A 25,942-nucleotide genomic window follows, 5' to 3' on the forward strand; every position below is an offset into this window, starting at 1 on the left:
ATGGAATCACCTTTATGGAAACTCAAGTAAAGAGATTGTATATATGAATAAAAATTAGTTTGTTGAAATCTCGTGTTTGCAATATTATTTGACTATTTTGTCTTAAGTAAGTTGAAAAATTAGCTAAGTATATAAGGCTAAGTTAGTCCATATTATACAGGATCCAATCTATATATCTCTTTGAGAGAAGAAAATTTTTCTTAAGCAAGTATGACTACCCTCTTTTAGAGAGAAAAAAGCTCATATTGAACGCAATGCTGAAGTATGGATTGAAGAGATGGACTATTACTTTAGTGTTACTGAAACTTCTATTGAAAATAAAGCTATGTTAGGCATGTTTCATCTTCTTGGTGATGCTAAGCTTTGGTGGAAGCAACATTGTAAGGACAACGATGCGACAAAGGCACCCAAACCTGGGAAGACATTACAAATGCTACAAAAGAATTCTCTCTCCCACTTGCTCATGAGTCCCTTAAAATCAACGAGGTTTTCAACCTACGCCAGTATCATCTTACTTTAGGTGTGTACTATTAAAAATGTGTAACCCTTAGGTGATATGCTCATTAGATGTCTACAGAACAACAAATGAATTGCTTTTTCCAAGGTCTCAATGCTCCCTTGAAAACTTGCCTTCAAGAAATGAGGCCTACTAACCTGCAAGCTGTTCTTTTAAGAGCCAAATCCTTAGCTAAAGAAGAAGCTAACTCTCAAAGGGGTGACAATGGGAATCCAAGAAATGTTGCTAGGAGAGGAAGGCCCTTGAAATGGAATCAAAGGCCGACACCCCAGTCTCGCATCCTCAACTTGTAGTTGTAGCTCAAGCAATTGGAACTCCAAATTACAATCTTTGATATTTTGAATGTGATGAGCCAGGATATTTTAGAAACACTTGTCCTATATGAGCTTTAGCTACAAATACACCTATTCAAGGAAGAGGGCAAGGAAAACTAGTTAATCTTGGAGGAAGGAATGGTGGACATGGAGAGAAAAGAACAAATGACCTAAGTAAATTGTCCTTTGAAGATCTTCACAAAGGACAACAAATTTTCATAGTCAAACTCAACAAGGTAGAAGAGCAATCTTCTAATGCAGAGTGGATGTGCCTACAAGAATAGTTTGATGTATTTCTTGAAGAGATAATTGAACCTCCACCATCTAGAAAAGTGGATCATGAGATCAAGACCATTCCTGGAGCAAACTAATATCAAAAAGGCCTTACAAAATGTCACTCCCAGAAGAAATATAGCTTATGGGGAAACTTCACCAACTTATCGAGCAAGGATTCATCAGACCAAGTACGTCTCCTTGGGCTGCACCTATTCTCTTTCAAAAGAAGAAAGATGGATCATTTTGATTATGCATTGACTTTTTGGTCTTAACCAGGTGATAGTAAGAATAAGTATCCTATTCTCCATATAGATGAGATGCTTGATCTACTACATGGAGCATATATGTTCACAAAGATTGATCTTTGCTCAAGCTATGATCAAATTTGAATTTAGGAGATTTCCATTCTCAAAATTTCCTCTAACACTTGCTATGGCCATTACAAATTCACAATCATGCCTATTGTTCTTATAAATGCTCCTATGACCTTTAATCGGTTGATGCAATATATTTTGTGAGAATTTTTGGACAACTTTGTCTTGGTGTTCTTTGATGATATACCAGTCTACTCCAACTTAAAAGAAGAGCATGAAGCTCATGTTTGAAAAGTATTAGAGATCCTACATCAGCACAAACTCTTTGCAAAAAGAAGTGTTCATTTTCACTACCAAAGTTAGTTATCTAGGCTTTATCATATCAGCTGAAGGAATTTATACCAAAACATGCCAACTCTACTGCTTCTTCCGAGATGGAAAGTTGACACCAGTCAACTTCTTGATGTTGTACAAAGATGTATACAAAGAAGATGCCATCACTATTCACACTTCTAAAAGAAAAGGTTGTGTATGTAACCTTGGTAACTCAACTAATATAATAGGATTTTGTTTTTTTTTGGCAAAATCTCCTTTGTAAGTTGACAAAATGAACCTCCAAAACTCAATGTAAATGTATTTTCAAAGAAATTTCTACAGAATCCATAAGAATCCATAAGTTGTAATCCAATAAAACACATCAAAATTTCTACAGAATCCATAAGTTTTTCTACAGAAATTTCTACAGAATCCATAAGTTTTTGTACTCTTCACCTACAACTTGCAGGCATAATTCAAAATGTATCTCAAAATCGGTATGGATTTTGACAAAACTTTCTTATGCAAAGTTATAGAGCACAAAGAAACGATTAAGAATAGTAATTTTTTTTGTGAAGATAGCTTTCTAATTTAAGATATCTATGTTGCAAAATTGAGCAAACTATTTTTGTAAATTTTTTCCTTCTCTACCATAAAGCTTCAATGGTGCTCTACAATGCTTCATCACTGATACCAATTGAAGAGTGCTTAAGAGTAACCCAAGAGGAGAGTGCAAAGATGAAGAGTAAGAGAGAAGAAGAGAGATACACATAGATGGACTCCTTGTTGCAATAGTGATGACTAGGGTTTGAGAGTCCTTATTAGTTAAACAAGAAAGATTGAATGGTGACCAACCGCTTACATACTTGGGGTTGGCACATTGGGCTCTAACACCCCAACATTGTCGAGCTTTGTCAATGATTGCAACCAATTTCATTTGTGCTTATGTATCCCTCCTACTTTCTTAGCATGCCCAATAGCATCTTGTGGTTTATGTTTGTTGCCATATTTAAAGATGGTGCTTACACATCTCCCACTGGTCCACACCTGTATTTTTCATTAACTAAAATCCAAGATTCCCTCATATTAGTTTGGCAAAATAGTAACACTCCCTTTCTCGTTTGTTCCCGTGCAGACACACACACCCCTTCTGTCCCTACTGCCCTTGGTTGAGCACCCTGCTGTAGCTGTTCCTTGCTTCGACCAAGGAGGTCCCCTCCTCTTGATTTTGTGCCTGCCAAAGCTCTTCACAATGGTGCCTCCTACCCCCTGCCTCCAAGCTGCACTCAAAGAACAGAGAGACAAAAAGAGATGCTGCACTCACGGTGTCCCCTGTACAGAAACAAGAGGGAGAGAGAGGGATCCTGCAAGTGCACCTCGGGCTTCTCCTGCTAAGAGGGGGTGCAGTCCACCCGGTTCAATGGCAGCACTCTACATACAGAGATAGAGAGCGATGAGAGGTGCCTTCGATAGCTGCACCAGTTGCCAAAAAGCAATACATAATGGGCAAGCCTATTTTCCCTGGTGCTTGCACGCCTTGGCTCTGCATGCTTCACACTCCAGCTGCACGACACAACTCATCCAATGGCATCGCCATAGAGTAGCCTAGGCTCCCGTGCCATCGTTCCATCGTTCCATCGTGCACGATCAAGTGAGATCATTGCCTTCAGACACACACATACACACACACTAACCAACTCTAGTCAAGGTTTGTCCTACAAACAAGCTCTTGCTTCACTCTAATCCCCTACACACAACCGAGAGTGAGCAACACTCTTTCCTACTCCAGCTGAGGGTTTCCCAGCCACAGAGAAATGAGCTACCTCTGTCTCGTCATCCATCTCTCTCTCTCTCTCTCTCTCTCTCTCTCTCTCTCTCTGTGTGTGTGTGTGTGTGTGCTCGACTTGCTACTTGCTCCTCCCTTCAGGTGATGGTAGCCTTCCCTCGCCAACCTACCTACGTCGTTCTCAATGGAGACCATCACCTCTTGGTGCAGCCAAAAGTATCTGATCTCTCTCTCTCTCTCTCTCTCTCTCTTCCCCTATGCCTATCCTCCACGTACTTTGGTCTGCATTTTTGCTACACACAGCGTCCCATAGAGCTACAACAACCAAGAAAAAAAAACTGTGTTGTTCTGTGCTCTTGCCCCTCCTACCTTGCCTCATTGTGCAGACCTCCGCTTGTACTGATTACAGGGCCTTCAAAGCAGCATCCCTCGCACATCCGCTCACAGTAATAGAGGCAGGTGGCCCTCCACAATGGCTTTCTCATCACCGTGGCACAATGCCTCACACATCAGCTCAGAGGAATATAGGGAGCCTTCACAAGGCAAGCATTAGAAACGTGAACTGTTTTCCCTCCCCATTGACCTCCCCTCTTCATCTCTCTCCTCCATATGTCCTATGCTCACGACCTCTCTCCCTCTCTCTTCCTCTCTCCCCTCCACGTTCCATCACCCTCTTTTTTTTCATCCTCAAACCCATGAGAGAATCTTCTTTGATTCTATCTAATTAGGTCCATTTCGGAAATTGGTGAGACCTACTTTGGTTCACAAGGGTGTTGACACCACCCCATTATGCTGCGAGGTGTTTAATGAGGAATAATATGACATGAACACCTTTCTCTTTAACCTTGTTACTCCATCAACTTTAACAACACAATCACCGTAGATTTTTAAAAGGCCATTTATCTTGTCCATGCACTCTCCCACCAACAGATATGTTAAAGTTAACAAAGCCTCTAAACATAAGCCTAAGCCTCTAAACATAAAACTAAGCCAAAAAAAAAGAAGAAGGCTATTATGATGTATCCAAGGCCTTTTCCCTTTTCTTGTAAAAAGCTTCCGTTCTTTTAAACAATTTCTTGTGCTCTGATGGTAAAACTAAATTAAAACTCGAAGTATATTACAAGCGCCGTTATCATGTCCATGTATTCATAGGAGTGGCAAGTGCTAGTATCCTCTTCGTTCATCCATGGCGTTAAGTCATTCCTTCCCATATAAAAGATAGTGTAACATCTCATCCATATCCCTTTAAGTAAATCCACTGAAGGAATACCCTTCTTCTTGCACTTAATGCTCAAATTTTTTTGGACCTAAACCACCCCTTTTTCAAACTTGTTGGCAGCTAGACAACCCTAAGATCTCCAAAGACTCTTGTTGTTGATGTTTACAAGCATTTGCAAGGACTTATATAATCAACATTATGAGTTGGTTGACATTTCAAATCTCCATGTATCTTACAGAGGGTCTTTATGACCCCCAAGCGGTGGGATCTACGATTGAAAAAGTGTCATTTGAATCTTGAGGCAAATGGAGGGTCCATAAAAAGTCAACGACCGCATCATTGAGAGGCTTGTGAGCTAACCACGCAGACGTCTGTGGTTGGTTGAAACCATTGTGAGTGCACTTGGTTATAAAGTTAGTTTACTACCCTCCCCCCCCTCTCTTCCTTCTCCAATGTCCTTGTTTACTTTTTCCTAATCGACGTCCGTGCACCTCTTTGTTTTCGTGCTCGACCGTAGATCCCACCTCTTGGGGGTCATAAAGACCCCGTGTTATATAGTCCCGAGGCTCCATGTAGAGGGCATTAATGATCTAAATGGAAAATTTAAAATTTAATAAGTAGCTTCTTGTCTTTGATGTACATGAGAGCTAGATCAATCATGCATTATAGAGGCTTCACCCTTTTTAAGACAGTGAACATGCCATGTACACATGTGTCTTAACATCTATCAAAATTCCCGTTGAAACTCAATGCTTGCTTGACCACCCCATCATTAATTTTTCTCTCTATAAATACCACCACTATTAGAGCTCTACAAATACCTCTTGAGGAGATGGAGCCACGAGCGAAGAGGAGACAGTATAGAGGGGTGAGGCAAAGGCCATGGGGCAAATGGGTAGCAGAGATTTGGGACCTGAGAAAGGCAGTGCGGGTCTGGTTGGGTACTTACGATACAACGGAGGAGGTAGTGGTGGCCTATGACAAAGCGTCGCTTGACTTCAGGGGCTCCTAGGCCAAGCTCAACTTTTTTGAGTCAGCAACTCAATATATAAGCAACAATCTATTACATGCAGCAGCCTCGGCCGCCTCTGAATGCAACACAACAAAATCTGGCGCAATTGCAAGGTGTAGCCACGCCCCTCAATTATATGTGCTTCATCAGCAACCTGCCGCAGGGTCACATCCTCCATCATTCCTTTCGAGCTTGCATCCAGTTGTGTCTACCCACAACATAATATCAGCATGTCAACCAAGTGTTTTGCCCTAGAACACTTGGTTGACATGCTGATATTATATTGTGGGCAGATGTAGCTGGATGCAAGCCTGAAAGGAATGATGGAGGATGTGGCCTTGCAGCAAGCCGCTCATGAAGCACATATAATTGAGGGACGTGGATGCCCCCTGCAATTGCACCAGATGTCGTAGTACTGCGTGCAGAGGTGGTCGAGGCTGTTGCATGTAGTAGATTGCTGCTTATATATTCTGTTGCTGACTCAGGAAAGTTGAGCTTGGCCCGAGAGCCCTGGAAGTCAAGAGCCACTTTTTCATAGGCCACCGCTGCCTCTTCTGATGTGTTGTAAGTACCCAACCACACCCACGCTGCCTTTCTCAAGTCTCGAATATTTGCCCATTTGCCCCATGGCCTTTGCCTGACTACTCTATACCGTCTACATCTCCTCAAGAGGTATTTGTAGAGATGTAATAGTGGTGGTATTGATGAAATCTGAAGCATTGTCCGCTCGGAAAGAACCCTATATGAAAAGAATATCATGGTACTGCTGATCACAACACTAGAAGTTCAATGTGAGTATGATTATTCCACTTGAGCATCTAGAGTTGCATCATAAAAGCTTTTCATTATGGTGGAGAATAACATGAATGTATAATTAAATCTTCTCAAAATTTTCCTTTCAAATAGAAGGGCATTATTTAACCCTCTTAATTGTAGCTGCCACTCCACAACATAAAGTATCATGGTCAAGACTAAGTAGACTAGTTGAACCTCAGGACTATATACACATGTGCATCTAAGAAGCTCATTCATGAGATCGACGGTGCAGAATTGGGGCGCAGTCGGCGAGACGATCTGGATCGTTTGCATGGCGAGGGCGTGCTCGGGGTAGGAGGTAAACCCGGGCGACGAATGGCAGGACGACGTGGCGTTGGGCGGGTGACGTGGCCACGGACGTGGGTGAGATGGTGACGGAAATCCACGTCGGCATTAATTATGACGGGGAGGGGGAAATCCGACGGGATCCGCGCCATGATTTTGAAGTGGGGTGTGTCACCTCACCTCACCTCACGCAAATGAGGGGAGCCTGCTGGTTGTCCGTAGCATTGCCCTGGAGGCTTTCACTTTGCGCTGTAGTACAACTTGCAAGATCAGCGTTTAACATTTCCGATTGTGTTTTGGGGTTTGAGGAGGTGTTTCAGGGCATCGCGCAGGTCTATCCAGGGGGTTTCAAGGGCATCGCGGGCAAGGGGGAGCCCTGTCCAGGATTGCGCAGAGATGGCGGGCAAGCCGAAGAAGGGAGGGAGGGAGGGAATGAGGGGCGCCTACTCTACATCTCCGCCAAAGAAGTCTGCTGGAAGGGATAGGTGGGGAGCCAAATAGCCGTGCAAGATGAGAGCCACGCGGTCGAGGGCAGGGCCAACGCCGATTGAGGAGGTCAAAGAGGTGGGGTGGGGGGGGGGGGAGCTCCTTCTTGCAGTGTCTCAGCCCGATGTCGTTCCGAAGCCTTCACCGGTCGGGACTGCTGCTGTGATCGGGGAAAGGACCAAACAATGATGATGTTTCTCCATTGGCGGTTGTAGAACCGGAGCGGTGCAAGCTTGCTGCTGTGACCAAGGAGGGGAAGAAGGGGGCTTTAAAGGCCCAACAGCCAGAACAAGTAAGATAGTTCCCGGGTTTACCTGTGAATGTCCGGGGTATCTGTGGACGTTTGGGTTTACTTGTTCCACCGTGTGCAGGGTTTGAAGATTGCAACGCCTCAGGGCCAAGATGCTCCTCTGTCGGCGAATGTACCTCGAGAGGTGTGCCAAGGTGCTGCTTCGAAGAAAGCTCCGAAGGCCCCAAAGGAGATCCAACCAACAAAACAGGTAGGACTCTTTTTGTAGATGCTCGGGTTTATCTATCATTGCCCGAAGATTTGTGTGGTTTAAGGGAAATTTGTGCCTACTGTTAAGTGTTCACATGTGCAGGGTTTGAAGAGGTCAACGGCTTGAAGATTGATGCTCCTCTGTTGGCAGATGTACCTCAAGAGCCGTGCCAAGGTGTTGCTTCAAAGAAGGCTCCAAAGGCCCCAAAGATTGCAACGCCTTTGAAGATTGCAATGCCAACGGGCCAAGATGCTCCTTTGTCGGTGGATGTACCTCGAGAGCAAGGCCAAGGCTCTATTTTGAAGAAGGCCCCAAAGGCCCCAAAGGTCCCAAAGGAGGCCCAACCAACAAAACATGTAAGATTTGTGCAGGGTCAAGATGCTCCTCTGTCATCGGATGTACCTTAGGAGCCATGCCAAGATGCTAGTTTGAAGAAGGCCCCGGCCCCAAAGGCCCCAAAGGAGATGCAACCAACAAAACAGGTAGGAATTGTTTTGTAGATGCCCGGGTTTATCTGTCATTCCCCGAAGATTTGTGTGGTTTAAGGGAAATTTGTGCCTGTTGTTAAGTGTTCACAGGTGTTTAACATGTGCAGGGTTTGAAGATTGCAATGCCTGAGGGCCAAGATGCTCCTTTGTCGATGGATGTACCTTGAGAGCAAGGCCAAGCTGGTACTTTGAAGAAGGCCCCAAAGGCCCCAAAGGTCCCAAAGGTCCCAAAGGAGGCAAAACATGTAAGACTATATCTGTAAATGTCTGGGTTTATTTGTCTGCCCGATTATTGTGTGGTTTTAAGGAGTGCAGGGTTTGAAGATGGCAACACCTGCCCTTCAAGATGCTCCTCTGTCATCGGATGTACCTCAGGAGCCATGCCAAGATACTAGTTCGAAGAAGGCCCCAAAGGCCCCAAAGGCCCCAATGGAGGCCCAACCAACAAAACAGGTAGGAGAAATGCCTGGGTTTATCTGTCAGTGCCCGAGTTGCCTGGGTTTATCTGTCAGTGCCCGAGTATCGCTAGCTGTTAAGTGCTCCTAGGTGTTTAACATGTGCAAGGTTTGAATCTGGTTAAAGGATCAGACACGTTGAAGGCTCAAAAAAGCGGCCAGTCAAAGGAGGTGAGCGGCACAATGGGCACCCGACCAAGGGCTCCAAAGGCTCCTAAGACTCCAAAGGAGGACCAACAAACTAAACACGTAGGACTGTGCCCGGGTTTATCTGTCAGTGCCTGGGTATTGTGCATTTTTTTTGAAAATTGTGTCGGTTGTATGGTGTTCACGGGTTTCAATGTGTGCAGGATATGATTGTGCTTGAAGGATCAAGTCCCTTGAACGTTCAAAAGAGTGGTCAAGCAAAGAAGTTGAGTGGCACAACAGGCTCCGAGCCTCCCAAGACACAGGTATGCAACAAACTGCCCTAGGCAGACTATTGCAAAGGTGTGCTTTGCAAGTGTTTTTGGTCCTTGCACCCGGGTTTATGTTTGAGTGCTTTGTCATAGGTGAACAAGATAAAGGCCAAGGCCGATGTGAAAGAGAAAGAAGGTACGGCGGTCCCTGAGCAACAAAATGTGAAGAGGTTGAAGAGGATGAAAGAGGTGGAAGTCCGTGAGGCCATTGAGCGGAAACTTGCTGTTGATGAGGTAAGCCACTCAAGTGTTGTGCAAGAAGCCAATGAATTGTGTCTTTTTATCTTATGGTTTTCCTCTTCTTTGATAAAATGGTTAGGTCAAGGTGAAAGGGCACACGGGCAAGGGGTAGTTGGAGAAGGTGCTAGAGGTTAAGATTTCTCTAAAGAGGGATGGTGTGAAGAATAAGGCTAAAAAGCATGTGGAGAAGGGGCAAGAGGATGAAGGGCCGGCGGATAAGGCTCTTGCTCTTGTCGGCTCTTCAAAGCAGCCCAAGCTTCAAGTAAAGAGAGAAAAACAATCAGGGGCAAGCTGTACTACCTCCACAACTGTGGTAAGAAGTCCCTAGGTTTATCTGTCACGGCATAGTGTGCAACTCTCTCTCTCTCTAGTATTCTTATTGCCCGGGTTTATCTGTCACGGCATGGTGTGGAACTCTCTCTCTCTCTCTCTCTCTCTCTCTCTCTCTCTCTCTCTCTCTCTAGTATTCTTATTGCCCGGGTTTATCTGTCACGGCATGGTGTGCAACTCTCTCTGTCTAGTATTCTTATTGCCCGGGTTTATTTGTCACGGCATGGTGTGCAACTCTCTCTCTCTGTCTAGTAATTTTTTATTGCCCGGGTTTATCTGTCACTGACTTGCTTTGCCTTTTGTATTGTATTGGATGTAGATGCCTTATGTTGAGGTTATCAATGGGGGTAAGTTGGTGAGGATTTGTTGGGCTGAACCACCATGTGCGAGTCGGATCACTCTCATGGAGAAGCGATCACGGATGATTCAACACTTAAAGAAAGTACATGGGCTGGATGTCTTCATCCCTCAAAGGCTCGGAGGGCGGCCTCAAGGGAGTGTCAACAACGACGTGCCCAAGTCAAGTATACGATCAGGTACGGGCCCAACAACGCTTTAAGGATGTGAATCAAAAGTTTGCAGTAAATTGCAAGAGGATTGAGGAGAGAGCAAAGAATAGGGCAGCCCTCACTTGGGACATTCTTCCGCGCAAGGCTCAAACGGCCATGAAGAAAGATACTTTTATCATGCAGTTTGTGGCCAACCACATGAAAATGATCGATCAAAGGGAAGAGGCAATGAAAAAGGAGATCAAGGGTCACGTGGAGGAAGGCTACGAATCTAGGGTAAGTTCTATGGTCATAGAAGCCAACTTTACTGTTTTAATCGGGTTTATGTTTTTGTAAGTGCCCGGGTTTATGCTATGTCTGAGTTTAAATTAATTTGTTTTATTGCAACGCCGGATCAAAGTGGGAACTTGATTGTTCGTAGTGACAAGGATAAAAGCAGCGGGGGGAGTAGCGGAGGGAGTGATGACGATGGAGATGAGGATGACGAGTCTAACCAGGATGGGAGTGGGGATGATGATCCCGATTATGGTAGCGATGGGGATGCCGATGATGACGATGGTGGGAGTGACAAGAGTGGTGGCGGTGATGACATAAGTGGTGGGAGTGACATAAGTGGTGGCAGTGATGACGATGGTGGGGGTGACATAAGTGGTGGCGGTGATGACATAAGTGGTGGGAGTGACATAAGTGGTGGCGGTGATGATGATGGTGGGGGTGACATAAGTGGTGGCGCTACTGACGGTGAGGATGATGGGACTGATGACGAGGATGACGGCGATGGAAGTGGAAAAGGGGACAATGAGAGTGTAAGTGAGCAGGATGGCGCCCAAGATGTTAGTAGTGACGAGGATGAGGTGCAAGAGATTTTATCTTCACCTGCAAGCATCCTTGCTTGAGATTGTTTTGAGTGACTATGTTGTTTGCATGATTTTGTTCCACATACTTATCAGCTCTAACATGGAATGTGAACTTTTCATTCTCTTCTCGGCTTATGCTAGGTGGTTAAATCAAGTTTGTGTTACAAATTTTTTGGGTTGACATGTTATCCACGTTTACATGTTCGCAGGGTAAATTAAGTCTGGGTTTATGGATTGCCTGGGTTGATATGTGTACTGGGTTTACATTATCAGTTATCAAATAAGTCTAGGTTTACGGATTTCCTGGGTTGATATGTTGTCGGGGTTTACATGTTATTTGTATAGTGGTTTGCATTCATGGTTTTATATGTTATTTGTATAGTGTGCTGCAAACTTAGAAAATGCTGTTTGTATGAACTTGCATCACATACTCATCAGCTTTAACATGCAATGTGTTGGCTTTCCCTTCTCTCTCTTGGCTTAGGCTGTGAAGTTAAGTTGCTTCATAGTTTGAATAGTGTGCCTTGGGTAGACATCCATGGTATATGTGAAAGCTTGTGAAGTGCGTAGATTTTGTGGTTGTATTTGCAAGCTGTCGTTCAAGTTGTATTTGCAAGTTGTGTTGTTTGGTGTCATGGCAAATGTTACCATATGGTTTGAAAGTCTCTCTCTCTCTCTCTCTCTCTCTCTCTCACACACACACACACACACACACACACACACACACACACACACACACACACACACACGAAAACTCATCCAATGGTAGATTTACATTGATTTCTAATCTTTTTTAGGCTGGTTCACTTGCCTCTCTCCTCATTTCATATGCCTCAAATCAAACATTGTTTTATGAGGCCTCATCGTGTTTTATGTTTCGGTGCGTTAGTCATGCATTTGGTTTTCCTTGGACAAGTTTCAAAAAAAAACATTGACATTGCCATTGTGCCTAAGCTATTAGTAGTGGTAGTAGTATTAGTGCTCGTAATGAAAATCCACAATGATGATGGTGGAAAGAGGAAAGGAAGATGTTGCCAAGAGTATAAGATTGAGCAAACTAGAAGGACAAATCTCTTCTCCACTTGCATCATCACGTACATTTCTACAACTAAACTATGTTGATCATCTCTCTCTCTCTCTCTCTCTCTCTCTCTCTCTCTCTCTCTCTCTGTTTGAACCTAATTAGTCTAATATTAAATCTAACTATATAGACTGCAATCTCTATCAAAGTTGAGAAAAACTATACACCTAATAGTTGCACAAGAAATACAATCCTAAGAGGGCATCGAGAATGAACTGCCACATAAAGAGGTAGCCCATGGTCAATTAAAATAGGTATGAAATTAAGTGTATAAAGCATAGGTATTGAAAATTATTTTAGGGAAGGTAATGAGTCAAAATTATCCATCACAAGACAAGAAGTAGTGCCGATAGGTTGAGCAAAACCCAAAGCAGGTATAAGGTTGATTGAAAGAAGACAAACAAAAAGCCTATCAAGTTGTACAAAGTAAGAATAGTCCACTCCTTTACCACCATAATAATAAGTTTAAAACTTGCCTTATTCAGGTGAAAAGAGATGGTAGGTGATTGAGAGGTCCAAGAATAGTACAAATAACCAAACATGGGATACAAATAAACCCAGCAAAACAGCAAGACAAGAGGAAGATGTTTACTGCTTAGTTTCATGTGAAAAGAGATGGTAGGTGATTGAGAAGTCCAAGAATAGTACAAATAACCAAACATGGGATACAGATAAACCCGGGCAAAACAACAAGACAAGAGGAAGATGTTTACTGCTCAGTTTTACAAAAGTACAATTCGATGAGTTGATGCCAATACTCCATGCATGGTTTCCCCATCATTGAACTTCAGATCAAACAAACGTTCATTGTCATTGTTTGGTCCGCATACCACGAATGTAACAAGGCATTCATAAGCATTAGACCCATGAAATACCAAGGCTTGTCGGCCTATCAATGCTCCTAGATTTTCTTGAGCTCTTAGCCGTGGAGTCATAGGCAACAATGCATTGCAAGTGTGGCATGTATCGACCCCCTCGTCCACCAAGAAAGTCTTTGTGCAACAATGATGACAGTAAACCTGCCTTTGTGAAGCAAACCGAACTTGCTTATGGCCCCTTTGATGCTTATGTTGCAAGGCACCCGTTTGCCTAGCAGGCCATGTGGGCACCGTGATTTGCATATTTACTCCTTCTGGACTAGGTTGGCCATGCCCAAGTCGAGTGGCTGTTACATGTGCCTGTACTTGTGTTACACTTCCCTTCTTTGGCAAATAGATCTGGATGGGTGCTCTTTGAGCAAAGAGGCCAACATATGGTGCTCGCACTTGCCCCACAAATGACAAGATCTTTGAGTCACTATATGATGGAATTCCCTCTTCAATGTTGTGCAAGAGTGCTTTTAGCTCATCAATGCATTGGGTCAAAACTTGTGTTGGAGGAGGCCCTTGCCCATCTGCATCTCATGTGGGCTCTACATCGATGGTAGTATCCTCAAACTGTTCAGGATCGTGCTCCATGACTAGCTCTCGGGCTGTGTCAATGATGGATAGAATATGGCTAATATGAGAAAAGAAGTCCCTTAAGATGAGTCGCATTCCATACAAATGCTTGCAATTGCTAAACCAATCTGGGCAGTCACAATATGCCGAATGTATACTAACTTGATACCAGGTCCCTGTGGATGACATGCTCAAGACCTTAAATAAGAGTGCAACTTCATCGAAAACTTGAATCGTCGATGGGTCATTTGCATATCTCCTTAATATTTCTTCACCTCGTGCAAGTCTTGTGGTCTGCAGCCAATCATTTCCATAAATGTTGTGTTTTCCAGAGCCAACTACACAAAATATACAGTGATCAGCTTCAGAATGCAATCCAGACACAGATAAACCCGGGCAACCATATAAACCTATACCATACTATAAACCCAGGCACAAATGCAAGTCTTCATGCAAACGAATAATCCTACTAGGCAGTCATAGAAAAACCCATTGCCTTTGCTTTGATGAATATGAAAAGAAAATATTATACCAATCTCTTGCTTCTAACGAAAGAACTCAATAGCAGTGCCACCCATTCGTGTCCTGGTGTTGGAGTCACCCACCAGGGCATGCAATAGATCCAAGGCTGATCGATGGATCCTTGCATCTAGAAGCGTGTATTTGACATACTGCCATAGTCTCTCGACCAAATTGGTAGTGTCCACATGCCCATGTGGAAATAAACGATCATATTTTGGCCACATTTGTTGCCAGATGCATGTGTTTGCAACCCAACCATTGCAGATATACCTTACAATATTAGGGTGGCCTTCACATTCTATCAACAACTGGGCATACCGAGCCTCGAAGTTGTCCTCTGTACCACATTGCATTAGATTTTCCATTGATGCATATAGGGTTTCACGCATCTCCTTAGGAGCCTGCAAAAAAAGTGGGCAGGTATATCAAGAAACATATACGAGATAATCTATAGTTCACCCATATCAGCCTAGGCACACACAGATAAGCTCTGTCACACACAGAAAAACCAAGGCACTGACAGATGAACCCATTCACTGACAAATAAACCCAGGCATTGACAAATAAACCCATTCATTTATAAATAAACCCAGGCACTACCAAAAAAACCCAGGCACTAACAAATAAATCCAGGCATTGACATATAAACCTAGTCATTTATAGATAAACCCAGGCACTACCAAAAAAACCCAGCCACTAACAAATAAACCTAGGCACTAACAGATAAACCCAAGCACTGATAGATAAACCTCTATGAAACGCATATAAACCCACGTACACATATACAAAACCATATTACAAACCTGTGGAAGCAAGTGCTCCACCCATGCTTTCTTGGTATGGAACCAACATAGCAAGACAGTACATGCAACTTGTTGAGCTGTCCCATCTTTTTCCACCTCCCAACAAGATTGATTAGCATGAACAACTTTATTGATGGCCAATAATGAAGTCATACACTTGTCAATCACCAATGCTCGAGGGTGAATGCTGTTTATTCTGTGGAACACAAGCCTTAGTGTCACTTGCAAAGCAATGCTTTCTTGAGATGTTTCTACATCATGTGTGCACAACATAAACCACAAGCGTAAACCAATTCCATTTTGATTTGGCAATACGGCTGCATATAGTGGCATCCCAAAAACATTTGTTTTGAATGTGGAGTCTATTGCCCAAGCATTGTTTGCTGAGAAACGCAAGCACATGCGGAGCATCCAATCATCTTGAATCATGAGTATGAATGGCCTTTCCATCTCATCGAAGGCATCCGGGTTGTAGGGTTGAAAATAGAGAACTTTGTTTTGCTCTTTTAATTTTAGAGCCTCCTGGTACATTGAAGACCTGTCATCACTTCCTAGCCTCCCTAAACAAAAGCAGTCAATTAAACTCAAGTCTCAAATGAATTTGACAGATAAACCCAGTCAATATGACAAATAAACCCAGCCAAAATAATAAATAAACCTAGGCACTACCCCAAAATAAACCCAGGAACCATGACAAATAAGCCCATACAAACCTATGATTATCCCAGAAAGGAGACATTCAGGGCTTTATTTAACTTCGGATCGGAGCTGATATGCCATCATTTGAATTTCCTTTGGTATCATGAAGAATCTATGTGACACTTGCTCTATCGGCAATGCCATATTGAAGTGGAATAGCTCCTTGGAGACACTCATCTTTGCGACATGGCGACATGTTTCAACATCAAACAAATCTTCCATGCATCGTTTCCTCACAGTAGGATGCATCGGCAAGTGATAAAGATCCTCACGTGATCCTGGCACATGACCTTTGTGCCCAACATGAACCCTTATCCTTACACTTTCCTTTATATCATAGACGCGTTGAATGACGATAGTAAACGGGCATCCACACTTCTTTGATGTGCGCAATCTTCGATGATTGTGGCCCTTTCTTCGTGCCTCCCCATTGCGATGACACACAAGTTGAATGAAGCCCCTTGACGATGATGATTGCCGCTCTACCAATCTAGCCTTGTGCCTGATGGCAATAGCATTGATCACATTTTGAATATCATCCATCGGCGCTGTATGTTCCTCAACACCACCTTCATCCTTGCCGGGACTCTTTTGTTTGTCTTGTAAACCCGGGCAATTTTCTGTGGTGGAAGTGGTGTCATGGCTCTCCAATTCCCCCAACCCGGGCAACGATGCACAAACACACAAGTCCAAAAACTCCTCCACATAAGCAAGTGGGATTCCATGCTGTCTAATACTTGTGCACCATGTACATGCAATGGATGCCATCGTTGCCCGCAAGCATAAATGGTCGTTTGAGTGGCATGCGGAAACAATGCTTTCCCAATATTCTATACATGCAATCAACTTTCCATTCCCAATAACAAGACGCGAAGATCCACCTTGATCAACCATTACGTGGAGTGAATCCCTCATTCTTGCCCATTTTTTCAAGTCTAGCACACCTCACTTGTCACGGGCTTTGAGAGCACTTATGGTAATCGTTTGGCCACTTTCGATAGAAGCTATCATAAGCCCGTATGTTTTTCTATCAAACGCAAAGTACCTAATTAATGCAAAAGCAAATGCATCCAAACACCCACTTTGATGCTCTTCAAAGAACTCTTCCACGTCATCCATATCACTTGAGTTTCCATCCGAAGCGCCAACCGCCCCCCCCTCGGACTCGTTCCAAGCACCATCAAGATCCCCGAAGCTCTCATTGCCTTGTAGCTGCAAAAGCAACCCATTCAGATCCCACCCCCAAGGCCCCCCAACCGCTGCCCCTCCACTGGCGGAGGCGTGCATCTTCGTCAACAAAAACACCCGCCTGCGCCCCCCTGTTCAGAAGCCCGGGTTTACCCCCACCCCTACACCACTGGCGGAGGCGTGCATCTTCGTCAACAAAAACACCCGCCTGCGCCCCCCTGTTCAGAAGCCCGGGTTTACCCCCACCCCTACACCTGCTTTGTTGCACGACGTTCCCCAATTCAAATATGAAATTGCCCCGCCACCCCCCCACCCCCCACCTTGTATGCCGCAATCCGTTTCAGCACCCTAACTGACAATCATTGTCTGCGCACGGAAAGATGCCCCGGCCACCCACCTGTCCCTTTATCCACGTGGAACCTCGTCGTCGGTGGCCACGTCACCCCGCCCGGCGCCAGCTCATCCCGCCATTCGTCGCCCGGGTTTACCTCCTACCCCGAGCGCCCCCCCGCCACGCGGACGATCCAGATCGTCTCGCCGACCGCACCCCGGTTCCGCACAGTCGATCCCATGAACGAGCTTCTTAAATGCACATGTGTATATAGTCATGAGGCTAGTCGAACGACATTGCCAATAAGAGTGGTAGAGCACCTCTCTCTATATATATACATATATATGTGTGGGTGTATAATACACACACACACACACACACACACACACACACATATTTTCTTTGTATGTGTGGGTGCCCGAGCACACACATATGCACACGAACAAGGCTTGGGAAACATTTTTTGTGGACCCGGATTTGAAACCTTTTCACATGCATTTGAGCAAGCTAACTCTAAATATGAGAGGGATAATCACACTAAAAATTTCATATTATAACTTAAAATTCCATAATTTGAACCGGCTTAAGAATCTTTTTACCCTAATTTGAGCCGACCAGTTTTCATTTTGAACAGGCTTTGGATAAAGCGAACCTATCTTTTCCCGAGCCCTCCACATGAGTGTTTTACTAGGGGCACTAGGAGAGAGCATTCTAGCCATCTATACTAATAGATAAAAGGGGAGGGCATTCCCCCCCCCCCCTCTGCCACGTGGCAACTCCTAGAGAGTCAGGGACCTTCAGTCGGGCCTCACGGGCGAGCGTTTGGGCTCTCAGTCAAGCGTTTTAAAAAAAACCATCATCGCCAGCCGCCTACTCAAGTTGGCGCACCCAGCGATGCGAGGTGTTGATCAATGCGGGCGGGAGAGAGAGAGAGAGAGAGAGAGAGAGAGAGAGAGAGAGAGAGAGAGAGAGAGAGAGAGAGAGAGAGAGAGAGAGTGGAGGTCCTGCTCCTGCTCCTGCTCCTCATCGTCAAGAGAGAGAGAGAGAGGTCCTCACACGCGCTCCAGAGAGAGAGGTCCTCCTCAAGAGAGAGAAGAGAGAGAGAGAGAGAGGTTTGCCTCATCTGCCATCGCTGCTCCAGAGAGAGAGGTCATCCTCAAGGAGTGAGAGAGAGAGAGAGGTCTGCCTCATTCGCCATCGCTGCTGCGGCTACTGCAGTGACCTGCGGCAGAGAGAGGTCCTCATCCTCACGCAATCACCTGCAGCTACCCGGCTCCTCATCCTCACGCCATCGCCTGCAGCTACCCGGCTACTGCGGCTGCTACTGCACCACTGGCCTACTGCGGTGACGTCCTCAAGAAGCCTGCGGTGACTGCGGCTGCTACTGCACCACCGGCCTACTGCTCCTCTCGCGGACTACGGCTCCACCCGACTACTGCACCACCGGCCTGCAGGTAGCGTAGCGCTCTCTCTCTCTCTCTCTCTCTCTCTCTCTCTCTCTCTCTCTCTCTCTCTCTCGCTTTGTTTCCACCCTGCGAGCTGGGCCCTATCACCTTGCACACGCCGTGGGCATGAACTATCATCCTGTGCCTGTGTATTATGCAATGAAATAAACCCCCCCCCCCCCCCCCCCCCCCCCCCCCCCCCCCCCCCCCCCACCTGCGCCTATGTGTTATGGAATGAAATGAAATGGAATGTAATGTTAGAGAGAGTCTCATTTTCCTGAGAAGGCTGATCGTAGGCTTTGTTTTGCTTTATTATTTTAAGACAAAAATTTGTGTTGGTTATGTAGGCTTTGGAGATGAATTGCTTCATTATTTTACGTGATTCCAGAGATGCAAAAAAAATTGTAGCTTTCCATAAATTGTATCAATACAATATGCTAAAACTAGAATTTGTGTTGGTTATGTAGGCTTTTTGGAGATAAATTGTTTCATTATTTTACAACATCATGCCTTTTTTTTTAATAGAAATTGTGACAAATTATTTTAAGACAAATTTATGTTGGTTATGTAGGCTTTGGAGATGAATTGCTTCATTATTTTACGTGATTCAAGAGATGCAAAAAAAAATTTGTAGCTTTCCATAAATTGTATCAATACAATATGCTAAAACTAGAATTTGTGTTGGTTATGTAGGCTTTGGAGATGAATTGCTTCATTATTTTACGACAAATTACACGCTAAGCACTAAAAAACGGATCTTAATTATCACAAAAGAATAAACATTAGAAAATAGATACAAGGGTACTTTTGGGAATTTTGAAATTTAAGGGGTATTTTGGGAATTAGCACAAAAAGTGCTTGAGGAGCTTCCTGTCCGAGATGTCAAGGGGGGGGGGGGGGGGGGGGGGGGGGGGGGGGGGGGGGGGGGGGGGGGGGGGGTGGGGGGGGGGGGGGGGGAGGAGAGAGAGAGTAGGTGTGTGTTGTTTTTTGATGCGATCGACTCTCGCAAGGGTGCATTGATGTCAAATAGCAGGGTCGGGAAGCTTTGAGCTATTTTAAGAGGGGTCATTTATAGACCTTGGCCCTTCGAAGATTCCTACCTAGGATGTCGTCTCTTGGAATGCATTGATTGCAGGAATGCACTAAGCCAATATTTGCGGACGCCCATGAAGTTTCCAGTCACGGCCCACACCTACTACGTGTCAATGCCCTTGATATTCCACTCGAATGACTTGCCACATGTATTAGCGTTGCCACTACCCTCCTCTATAGCCCGTAGGCGTACATATATTCTCTATTGTGGTAGCCGCCGGCTAAATGACCACCAAAGAACCCTAAAGAGATTTTCCTCTTTCCCCTCTTCAACATCCTTGGCTACTCACAATGGTCAACAATCAAGGAGAGCTGAGTTCTAAGCTAGATACACAAGGAGAAGATGGTAGAGAGAGCATTCTTGGGGAGATGGATGAAGTGGGGTTATAGGTGAAGCTTCAATGGAGGAGGGTGTTGGGTCCAGCTTGAGGATCGCAAGGGTTGGGGATGGGAAAGAGCGTGAAGGTGCTGACATAGTCGTCCATAAGAGAAGCGTGGGAGGGTGGTATTAAGGATGGTGTAGGAGTAGCGATGATGGAGCTGGTCCATTTCTAGAAGCTTCTCGTCTATGAAGGGGTAAGGTGTTGCTGTGGAGGTCATGGTGGCCTTTTCCACACAGCCTAATTTTTGGAGTTGGCCATCCACTGGATGGGAGCTTTGAACCACTGATTGCAGCCAGTATTGGTGGATGCCCACGAAGTCCCCCATCACGGCCCACACCGTGATCTCAAATGCCTTGCCACATGTATTAGTGTTGCCACTATCCTCCTTTATCGCATGCAGACATACGTATATTCTCTGTTGTGGTAGTCGCCGTCTGAATGCCCCTTCAATAACCCAAAGAGGTTTTCCTCCTACTTCTCTTGAAAACATTAGACAGAACTCCATCTTGATGTTGGGTGCTACTCTCGCACATACAATGATGGGTACATGTATGAGTGCTACGTCACAGATGTTGTAGAACTAGAGAGAGAAGTAGGAGAAGAAGAAGACAGGTTTTAAAGTTGCAGGCTCAATTCCATGAGACCTCAAGGATCAACAAGAGTTGAACTCACAGATGCGAAGAAGCTTTGGGTTGTTTTCGGCTGATGCGAAGCGAGGGTGTCGCTTCAGATGCAATCACATACGCTTGCATCTTGAGGGCAAGGGTCACGGTCACAAAGCTCTAGGTTGTTTTTAACAAATGCAAAGAGAGGGCATGTCTCCAAATGCATAAACCTTGAAGGTATGTGGCATCACACAAGATGTTGATCTGGACACAAAAAAATATGATAATATTGTAAAATTGGGGTCGTTGGAAGAAAACGTCGTGCTTGGCACTACCTTGGTCGACATGTATGCCAAATGCCATGCACTTCATAAAGCACAAAAAGTGCACGAGGAGATTCCGACCTAGGATGTCGTCTCTTGGAATGCACTGATTGCGGGAAATGTCCAGCTTGAAGTGGCCAATAAGCTTTGAACCACTGATTGCAGCCAGTATTTGTGGATGCCCACAAAGTCCCCCATCACAGCCCACACCGTGATCGAGAATGCCTTGCCACACGTATTAGTGTTGCCACTATCCTCCTTTATCGCATGCAGACATACATATATTCTCTGTTACGGTAGCCGCCGACGAAATGCACGGATTGCGGGAAATGTCCAACTTGAAGTGGCCAATATAACATTTCATTTCATCTCCCTCCTCTCCACGTGAGATTGAGACTGTGAGTTATCGTCATCAATGCCCGAGGGTGTTTGGCATGCAGCGGTGACCACAGAACCTCATACCCCCACACCCGCCCCTCACAGCTCTCAGCATGGCGTAGTGTTGACCATCGACTCTCACGCAGGCTATCCATTGCAGCCTTCCTTCATCCTCCCGGCTACTGCAGTAGCGCACGCCATCCTCCTCCGGGCTACTGTAGCAGCGCACGCGGGCTGTCATCGCTTCTCATCGCCATCGTCATTTTTGTGGGCTCATCGCCATCTGAGCCGGCTACTGCAGTAGTGTACGTGGGCTCAACATCCTCCTCCCGGCTACTGCAGCATCGTCATCATCATCTCTACGGGCTCTCATAGACCTTGGCCCTTTGAAGACGTTTAATATAACATTTCATTTCATCTCCCTCCTCTCCACGTGAGATTGAGTCTGTGAGCTTGAAGTGGCCAATAAGCTTTGAACCACTGATTGCAGCCAGTATTTGTGGATGCCCACAAAGTCCCCCATCATGGCCCACACCGTGATCGAGAATGCCTTGCCACATGTATTAGTGTTGCCACTATCCTCCTTTATCACATGCAGACATACGTATATTCTCTGTTACGGTAGCTGTCGACGGAATGCACTGATTGCGGGAAATGTCCAGCTTGAAGTGGCCAATATAACATTTCATTTCATCTCCCTCCTCTCCACGTGAGATTGAGACTGTGAGTTATCGTCATCAATGCCCGAGGGTGTTTGGCATGCGACGGTGACCACAGAACCTCATACCCCCGCACCCGCCCCTCACAGCTCTTAGCATGGCGCAGTGTTGACCACCGACTCTCACGCAGGCTCGCCATTGCAGCCTTCCTTCATCCTCCCGACTACTACAGTAGTGCACGCCATCCTCCTCCCGGCTACAGTAGCAGTGCACGTGGGCTGCCATCGTTATTTTTGTGGGCTCATCGCCATCTGAGCCGGCTACTGCAATAGCACACGCGGGCTCAACATCCTCCTCCCGGCTATTGTAGCAACGTCATGGTCATCTCTGCGGGCTCTCATAGACCTTGGCCCTTTGAAGACGTTTAATATAACATTTCATTTCATCTCCCTCCTCTCCACGTGAGATTGAGTCTGTGAGTCAGTGTTCAGGAAAAATGTGTTTCAGCTTACTATCGTTTGAGTTTTATACTGGATCAGAGCCCTATGTGAGTAGGGCTAAGCACTGCAAAACAAGCCAAATAAATTAAAGTGTACCTCACTCGCAGATTGGAACAACTACCACCGGACACTAAGTGACACTCTTAACATTTGAGGGTTTGAGATAAGCACTGACAACATCTTGAGCGCACTCTGTACCACCGGACACTTGGTGACACTCTTAGAACAATATGACACTCTTAACAGTTGAGGGTTCGAGATATGGTAGCGGATATCACCCTGAAAGACCTCTTGGTGGTGTGAGCTACACTTTTTGAAACGCTAAAAGTTTAGGTTGGAATCCCCTCCATTTGGTGCTTGGTTTTCCAAAGTCTACCAACAGTTACAAAAATAGGTTTCATAGACCTTGGCCCTTTGAAGACATTTAATATAACATTTCAAGCTATTTCATTTGATACCCGTCCTCTCCACGTGAGATTGAGACTGTGAGTCAGTGTTTGGGAAAAGGAGAAATTCCGCCCTTGAATTCTAGCATTGCCTTGGTCGACATGTATGGCAACTGCCATGCACTTCATAAAGCACAAAAGGTGATTTCAATGAGCTTAATATATGGGATGTCTCTCTTGGAGTGCACTCATTGTGGGATATGCCTACACATGAGAGAGAGAGAGAGAGAGAGAGAGAGAGAGAGAGAGAGAGAGAGAGAAGAAAGAGAGAGAGAGAGAGACAGAGAAAGAGAGGGGGATGGGGCAGCCGCTCTCTTGGCCCTAACCAAGTTAGGCATATCCCACAATCAGTGCATTCCAAGAGACGACATCCTACACACAGGCTTTGGCTATTGCTCTCTCTATGGCCACCTTGCGCCATAGAGAGGGAGGTATAGAGAGGTGGATAGGGGAAAAATAGAGATAGAAATAGATAGAGAGAAAAACATGTATAACATGGTGCTAAATATATATCTTATTCTTTCTTACAGAGATGGAGCATGTGCTCACCTCTGGAAGAGATTCTTCGGAGGTGATATTTTCTACCCCGGAGAGAGACCCAAGCAACAATTTACAAAATGCCAAGCGCGTTGCCCGAGGTGGCGATGGACCTGCAAAGAAGCAAATTGTAGATGGACTAGGTATCATCCACACAGTATGCTCCAAAATTCAAGCCTCATGTGAGAGAGCGGAGGCATCATAGGTTTCCTATAGAGAGAGCATTCACTGGTTAAGCCATTCACAATATGAGCAAGGGGTTTATCTTCATCATCTAGAGGAGTGGATGCAGCTACAGATTAATGGTATTTTGCAGCAGTAGAGCTCAATGCAAGGAAAACTTTCTCACATAGAAAGCAACCAGGAAAAAATCATGAGTCTCTTGGAGAGGTCCGTTCTTGACAAGGATAGCATTGATTTCAAAAGCATTGTGCCTGAATTACAAAGTACTAGCAACAAATTGACCGGCGTAGCAGTACAACATACTACAGGTGTCTCTGAAGTTAGATCTATCTCAAACAAGCTCCATGCATTGGTAACGATCCATTGGCCCAAGAAGGGGATTAATGCCGTTGGAGATGTTCCATCCAGTTCAAAGCAGGGCAACCCTTGCAAGAAGTGAATTATGTAATCGATAGTAATACTCACTTCTTTCTCATTTATAGACTTAGCGGATCTATATTTTGGTGGCTTTGGGGATATTGACTACATTTTGGGGGAGGCTTATGTATGTAGTGGATACCAATTTTCTCACGACTCTTGGTTGTCTTCTTTGGATACTACATTCTCAGAGGATCTCCATAATTGTAGTATTTTTGTTGCCACTTTGTCTTTTGGGTCACACCTCCCGTTCCTCTCCATAATTGTAGTATTTTTGTTGCCACTTTGTCTTTTGGGTCACACCTCCCGTTCCCCGCCCCCCCTCGCCCTCTCTCTCTCTCTCTCTTTCTCTCTTTCTCTCAAGTTATGTTGCAGTGAAACTCTCTCTCTCCCTCTCTCTCTCTCTCTCTCTCTCTCTCTCTCTCTCTCTCAAGTTATGTTGTAGTGAATCTCTCCTCTCCCTCTCTCTCTCTCTCTCTCTCTCTCTCTCAAGTTATGTAGCAGTGAATCTCTCTCTCCCTCTCTCCCTCTCTCTCTCTCTCTCTCACACACACACACACACACGCGCGCGCACACACACACACACACACACACACACACACACACACACACACACACACACACACACACACACACACACACACACACACATACACAAACACACAAAGTATTCTAGGTGTGTGCAATGTCTGACTTCTTTCTAGGTATGACAAATGTGAATCACTTCATAAAGCACAAAAAGTGGGAGAGAGCTTCCTATATAGGATGCCGTCTCTTTGAATGCATTGATTGCTAGATATGCCCAATTTGGGTAGGGTCAAGAAGCTCTGGGCTATTTTTGGCAGATGCAAAGCGAGAGTGTCTCTCCTAATGTAATCACATGCACACCATTGCCGATGTGGTATTTGATTTTGATTGCGTAAATGGAATGTACACAACAACCCAAGCCTCAATGCAACTCTACCAACTCAAATGGGGACCTGTCACCATGGTAACTCTTCATAATGAAGCACTTCGGGGCTGATTTGGATGCACCTTTGAATCCGTCTTGAGCAAAGGTTTCCAATGGTCAATAATGGGTGAACATGGCGACTCCTCAAGGGTTAGGGGACCTCAGTCGGGCAAGAATCCGGTTGACCTACAGACTGGCACGTTGTAACCGCAGCGGAAAACTGCCGGCTGAAACTTAACCGATAATCGTCGGTGGGCTAATCGGATGGACTCGCTCCCACAACTATATCCTTAGTAGTAGTTAGATGAGATATAGAGAGACAGATAAAGAAGTATATAGACATTTACCATGTGGGTTGGCAAGCCTCCTCTCACTGACTCTCTCAAAGAAAGATAGACATAGTTGGGAAATCCTTTCTTCTCCATACTCTCTTCTTAATTCTCTAGATACTAACCTGTATATACTTGTGAGTACTTATAAGAGTTCTTTTTTGGACAGATGGCTATTGGTCCAAAGGTGTTGTCTCCTGGACATGCAAGACGTAGTAGGATATGTCAAGCCTCTCGAGCTACGCGACGTGCAGTAGCGCGAGATAGAGTTCGATGTTCTCTGGGTGAGATTGATGTGCCTCGCTGGGAAGATTGCCAACATTTGATAAACGTGAATCGATGCAATGAATTTCCTCAGGGAAGGATTGCATTGGATGTAGATAACGAGTCAATTCTCTTGCAAAGTTATGTAGGGATTGAAGTGGAAGACAATAATGGATATGTTCTTGAGGA

General features: G+C 45.0%; 2 pseudogenes; one reads left to right on the forward strand and one right to left on the reverse strand.

Moving 5' to 3' along the window:
* Window positions 1-7,048: 7,048 nt before the first annotated feature.
* LOC147449377 (uncharacterized) lies at window positions 7,049-11,216 on the forward strand (annotated as a pseudogene).
* A 4,773-nt stretch (window positions 11,217-15,989) lies between these two features.
* Window positions 15,990-17,008, reverse strand: LOC147449378 (uncharacterized; annotated as a pseudogene).
* Between the last annotated feature and the right edge of the window lie 8,934 nt (window positions 17,009-25,942).

The sequence above is a fragment of the Adiantum capillus-veneris genome, chromosome 10 (assembly GCF_014529385.1).
Source record: "Adiantum capillus-veneris isolate H3 chromosome 10, ASM1452938v2, whole genome shotgun sequence".
Taxonomy (NCBI): domain Eukaryota; kingdom Viridiplantae; phylum Streptophyta; class Polypodiopsida; order Polypodiales; family Pteridaceae; genus Adiantum; species Adiantum capillus-veneris.